General features: G+C 37.8%; 1 long non-coding RNA gene across 4 annotated transcripts in view; it reads left to right on the top strand.

The window, feature by feature from the left end:
• The first annotated feature begins 200 nt into the window (after window positions 1-200).
• The window catches only part of LOC127545507 (uncharacterized), a 29132-nt gene continuing 23332 nt past the window's right edge, over window positions 201-6000 (top strand). For 2 of the 4 annotated variants that reach the window (XR_007949672.1, XR_007949671.1), the window contains exons 1-2: window positions 201-452; window positions 2960-3026. This is a non-coding gene — a long non-coding RNA (uncharacterized LOC127545507). The remainder of the gene's footprint in view (window positions 453-2959; window positions 3027-6000) is intronic. The other 2 variants (XR_007949674.1, XR_007949673.1) reach the window with 2 other exon arrangements.

The raw sequence follows: 6000 nt of genomic DNA, 5'->3' as shown, positions 1-6000 counted from the left end.
TTATATTATGGCCAGGATTTCAAGCTTACTTGCTCCAAAATGTTTCTTGAATTAAATTGAATTTTTTTCAAAATCCCCACCCTCAGCTCTGAGTACTGTTTTATACATTATTTGTGATCAGAAATGTCCTTGCCCATGTGTGCCAAGTATCTCTTCCAAAGTAAGGTGACCAGCCTTGGGCTTCTATTTCCACAGATACCCAGTCACCTGCACAGAGCCCTGTGATAGTCCAAGACTGTTGCTATGGGAGTGATGTCACAGACAGACAACAAATCACTGGCCTTTTCACCTCTGCCCTCTGGCTTTTTCCATCCAAAAAGAACCCCACTCCTCTCCACAACGAGAGCAAGATGAGCCCCACTGATGGGGTCAAGGTAGGCAAAGTGCTGTCAGGTGTCCTTGGAATCCTTGAGGATACAATTTTGGTCTCTCCTGCTGCTGCCAAAGGGGAGGTGAGGAAATATCACAGGTGGTGGGTGCCTGGCAGAAGGCGGCTGCTACATATCTTCAACTTGCCTGGATACTCTTATGTAGAGTTGGCAGGCTTCCTTGTATACTGAGTAGGAGCAGAAAGCTAACCTTGTCACTAATCCACCTAGTTAGAGACCCTACTGTTCTACCCACCCTTCTTTTCCCTTTCCCCAAGTTTTATTTCTATTGATTTCTTCATTCTTCCTTTCTTGCTTCAAGTCCTTGAAGTTTTGCTTCCATTTTTCCAATTTGAGTTTTTTTGTGAGCCAGACTGTCTATGGGGATGGGGGTTGAGGAACTGATGAGGGTGAGGTGAAGCACAAAGTATTTTTAGGTCACATGGAGAGTCCTCAAGGCCACGGGTATCAACTTGAAGCTTTCCTTTGAAGGACAGAAGAGTCAGCCAGAATCAATTTGCAAATTGAAAACTCAGAAAATTATATAATTTCAGAAAAAAGAGGGAAACTTAGAAGTCATCTCTAGTCTGGCCTCATTTGACACACAAAAGGAAACTGAGGCCCAGAAAGAGGGAAAGACTGGCCTAAGATTAAACAGCAGAGCAGGCTTAGAAGCCAAACCTTATCTTCCCCACTTCCCTCTTTGTCTCTGTCTGTTTCTCTTTTTCTGACTCTATCCCATATCTCTGTCTATGTATCTATTTCTTTCTGTGTCTTCAATCTCTGTCTCTCTGTCTCTGCCTGTCTGTCTCTTCCTATCTCTGTCTTTATCTCTCTATCTCTTCCTTTATTTCTCTCTCTTTACCTCCCTCTCTCCACTTCTCTTTCTTCCTTTCTCTGTCTCTTTCTCTCTCTCTTTTCCTCTGTCCTTTTCTCTCTTTGTTTCTGAAAACATTTAGTAATTCCTTTTTAGTCAGTCAGCAAGCATTTTATTAAAGCATTTACCATGTCTCAAACTCTGTACTAAACTCTAGGGAAATAGCAAAAGGCAAAAAACACAATCCCTTCAATCTATTCTAACTAGGAAGTCAATATGTAAGCAACAATGTATATAAAAGATACATAATTTTAAATTTTAACTATATATGTGTGTATACATACATACATACATAGGGGTTGTATATCTGTGCTTTAATTATAGCCTTCTTAGGGGAGGAAAGGAGGAGAGGGTAAGAATAAAGTAAAGTGCCCAACAGAGAACAAAGGGAATCAAAGAAAAGATGGACAGCTCTGAACACAATGTAGTATTTATTGTATAGGCTTACTGGAAATGGAAATTTATTGCTTTATATTTTTAATCCTCTCTTATATTCTGCTGTATATATGACAATAGGTTTTCCTATTTTGTATTTAAGTACAAAATAAAAAGTAAAAAATTTATATCATTTCTGAAATACCAATTCCAGAATTTTGAACAAAAAAAGTTAAGCAAAGTGTCTGATCTGACCTCATGCACAGCATTTGGACCTAATCGGCCCTTGTTTCACTTCCAAGGGGAGAATTGTTCATTTCATTACCTGTTTTTAACTGTCATTATTGACTCTACAATTATGCAAGCAAGAAGCCAGGTATCCACACTCTTATTGTCATAGGTGATAGGAATATATAAGATGATAGCTGGAGGAAATCTCAGTAGACTGTTAGTTCTATCCCCTCATTTTACAAATGAGGAAATTAAGGCCAGGATTATAACTTGTCCGAGGTCACCTAACTAGGAAGAATCAGAAATAAGATTTGAATCCAGAGCCAAAATTCTTTCTGTTATAAGCTCCCTTATTCAGTTCAACTAACTCACTAACTGCCTACAACTGGCCTGGTACTGTCCTAGGTGCTGAAGCTACAGAGAGATTGACAAAATGAAACAAAATTACAAGAAGAAAGAAAATGCTAGATAATTGTAATGACTAGACTATGGAGAAGAAATGAGAAAATGCTCCTGTCTGTCTTCTTTGAAGAGGTGGTGAATGATATGTGTGGGGCACTGAATATATGATCAGACTCATTTGATGAATTGGTTATTTTTTTTCTGAATGCTCATGGGTGGGGAGAGAGGAGAGACATTCAGAAATTAGGGTAAAAACAAAAGCTACAAGTTAAAATATTTTAAATATTAAGACTAAAAAACATCTCTCTGTCCTTATAACAAAAGGATTCCTGCTTGCATTGAACGAGTCAGTAGGTGAAATAGGCAAATGCTAAAAAGCATACGTCTCTCTTAAACAATAATGATATTAATAACATTTATATAGAATTTTAGCATTTGACAAAGCATTTTACAAAGTACTTATTTTGATTTCACAATCAACTCTGTGGAGTGGGTGCTACTATTATCCCTATTTTCCAGATGAGGAGACCAAGGGGACTTGTTCAGGGTCATACCACTAACAAATGTCTGATGTTTGATTGAATTGAAGGCCTTCTGACTCCAAATCCAACCTCCTATCCTACCTAGCTGCCACTAAGCTAAGAAAACTAAGAAAAATCTAATAGTCTGCATGGGTAATTTTAGTTATTCTAAATTTGCATTCCAGCAGGCATTCATCCACATGCCTTGCCAAGGGGGATCAGCACTTAAAAGAAAATAAACTGGACTTGGAGGTAAGAGAAAACTGTTTTTTGAATCCCACCCCTGAGACTTACTAGCTGTGTGACCACAGGCAAGTCACATAACTTCTCTGAGACCTGTTTCTTCATCTGTAATACAGAGATAATACCTATGATACTTACTTCACATTGAGGGTTTTGCTGGGAAATGGGACTCAAATAAGATAATTCATATTTTTAAGCACTTTGTGAACTAGAACAAAATGGGCTACATAAATGCCAGTTGTTGTTATGATTATGATAAGAATATGCTCAAGCCCAGAGAGAGGAAGAGCTCTGGTCCTACAGGCCCAGGGGGATCACTAATGTTGAACATCAAGACACTTGATTCTACTCTTTAGAGAAAATTAGTTCTCAGATTTAAGCAGTTATCACATCTGAAGGTGAAGCCTTTCAAAGCAAAGTATCAGAGGAACTTTGAAACATCCCAGATGGGGCAGAACAACTTCCCAGGAAGGGACTATTTAAAACCCTAGGACTTTTAGCTGTCAGAAAGGTAGGTAGCATGGTGAGTGGATAGTGGGATTTGGGGTTAGGAAGAGGTAAACCTAAATATCCTGCCTCAGACATTTATTAACTGTGGGACCCTGATCTAATCTTTGGACCTCTCAGAAACTTAACTTCTTTATCTGTAAAATGAAGATAATAGCATCTACCTAAAAGGGTTTTTGTGAAAATCAAAAGAGGTAACACATGTAAAGCACTTTGTAAGCCATTAATCACTATATAAATGCTAATTATTGTTGTTATTATTATTACTATTATTCCAAGACCTTCAGTGCCCTTTTAGTATCTTTCGGTAGTAGGTCTACATTCCCTGTAGAAGATAACAATATTCCCTTTTATTGAAACTGGAGTTTCATCTGGAGAAATAGTAAAAGGGACTGAAGAAGGGAATTCATTGATATGAGGACCTCCAAGTGATAAAACTACAAGAGCAAGTAGGTGTCTTCTCTGCAACTTTTGATGTTAGACATTTATCAGGCACTGAGAAATTAAGTGAGTTTTCTAGGGTCACATAGATAATAATTATGTGGGGTTATATTTGAATTCAGATCTTCTTGATTACAGCTCAGGGTTCTTTCCGCTGTGCAATCTAGCTACAATTGTGACTTGTTCTCTAAGGGTCATTGCTAATAAATTTTAAGCATAAGTATGTTGATGTAATGTATACATGTCTATATGAATTGTATCAACAATGTAGGTCATGAGAAAGTCTGAATAGAAATGTCCTACACCCTGGACTGAGTCTGAGGAGACAACGAGAACCAGCTTAGTACCTGGGAGTATCTGGCAAGCCTTAGAGCAAAGCAAGGGTGGGTGGTTACCATCTTTTCTCTAGCTTCTCAGTGGAATACCAGACCAGAAATAAGTCCTGTCTTATCCTATTTCTGGTCTAGATTGAAACAAAAATATGGTTCCCAGATCACTCTTAAAGGGATAGGGTTACCCCCTTAAAGGGTTACCCTCAAAGGCTCAATTTCTTTTCATCAAGTTCTAGTTAACCAACAAATGATCACAGATAACAAATAGTAAGTCATTTAGTCCTAGAAAATAGCAAAAAGAAATCAGGGAATTAGACTAAAATCAACCCGAAGATACATAGGGTGAATGAGCTTTTTTGATAAGAGTGAGGAGAGATTTCAGCTCATCCAAGAGAGAGACTAAAATTTAGTCCTAGAAAATAGCAAAAAGAAATCAGGGAATTAGACTAAAATCAACCCGAAGATACATAGGGTGAATGAGCTTTTTTGATAAGAGTGAGGAGAGATTTCAGCTCATCCAAGAGAGAGACTAAAATTTCACGCAAAGACAAATTCCCCATAGTTTCTAGGGAGGGAAACTGGAAATCAGTTGACAAATCAGTCTCTGCTGCACATCTGCTGCTTTCAGCTTCTCTCTTTTTCTGTGTGTCTCTATCACTATTTGTCTCTCTCTGTCTCTCTTTCTCTGTTTGTGTGTCACTCTCTGTCTCTGTTCCTCTGTCTATATCTCTGTCTCTGTTTATCTATCTGTCTGATCCTTTCTGCTTCTCGCTTTCCTTCTCTCTTGCTCTCACTCTCTTGCTCTTTCTCTATCTCTATGTCTTGAGTCAACACCCAAGAGAATCTGTGAACATATTTAGGACCATTCCAAAAGGAGTGTTTTTCCAAAGCTTTTACAGCAATTCCAACTCTCACACAGACATGTGATGCTGAGCCAGCATTCTTTTCACCAGTTAGGAGGATGTTATGCAAAGTATACTAGACTTGACTGAAAACCCAGGTTGCATAAGTATCTGGGGTAATATTTGACACCCCGTGTGGCCTGGTGGGATCAAGGGATTCAAATGATGGATCTTAAAGCTAAAATGGTATTGTTTGTATTAGCACTGAGATAAGCACTGAGGAAGTGGATATTCAAAAACTTCTAGAATTTGGTGCCTCCTATTTCTACAATCTTATTTCATATCGCTAGATCTTCAAAGTTCTCTACTCTCTATCCAAAGCAGGTGATCCCGCTATTCTTGTATTCTTTGCCTTTCCTTATGTTGTTTAGTACGTCTTTGTGGAATGCCCTTTTTGGTTTTATTCCTATCCACTCTTTTTTTCCAATCAATAGCATTTTATTTTCCTGTTTGGAAAATGTAAAGATAGTTTTCCACATTCATCTTTGTAAGACTTTGTGTTCTATTTCCCTCCCTCCCTTATCTTTCCTCTTCCCAAGACATCAAGTAATCTGATATAAGTTAAACATGTGCAATCCTTTTAAATATATTTCCATATTTGCCATGTTGTATAAGAAAAATCAGACTAAAAAAGAAAAAAAAACACAAGAAAGAAAAAGAAAAAGCAAGCAAACAAACAAATAAAAAGGTGAAAATACTATGCTTTAATGCACATTCTGTCTCCATAATTGTCTCTGTGGATGTAGATGGAATTTTTCATCCCAAATCTATTGGAATTGTCTTAGATCACCACACTGCAGA

The sequence above is a fragment of the Antechinus flavipes genome, chromosome 1, assembly GCF_016432865.1.
Source record: "Antechinus flavipes isolate AdamAnt ecotype Samford, QLD, Australia chromosome 1, AdamAnt_v2, whole genome shotgun sequence".
In the NCBI taxonomy this organism is placed as follows: domain Eukaryota; kingdom Metazoa; phylum Chordata; class Mammalia; order Dasyuromorphia; family Dasyuridae; genus Antechinus; species Antechinus flavipes.
Note: the sequence above shows the minus strand (reverse complement) of the source record. Positions and strands in the feature narration are given on the sequence as shown.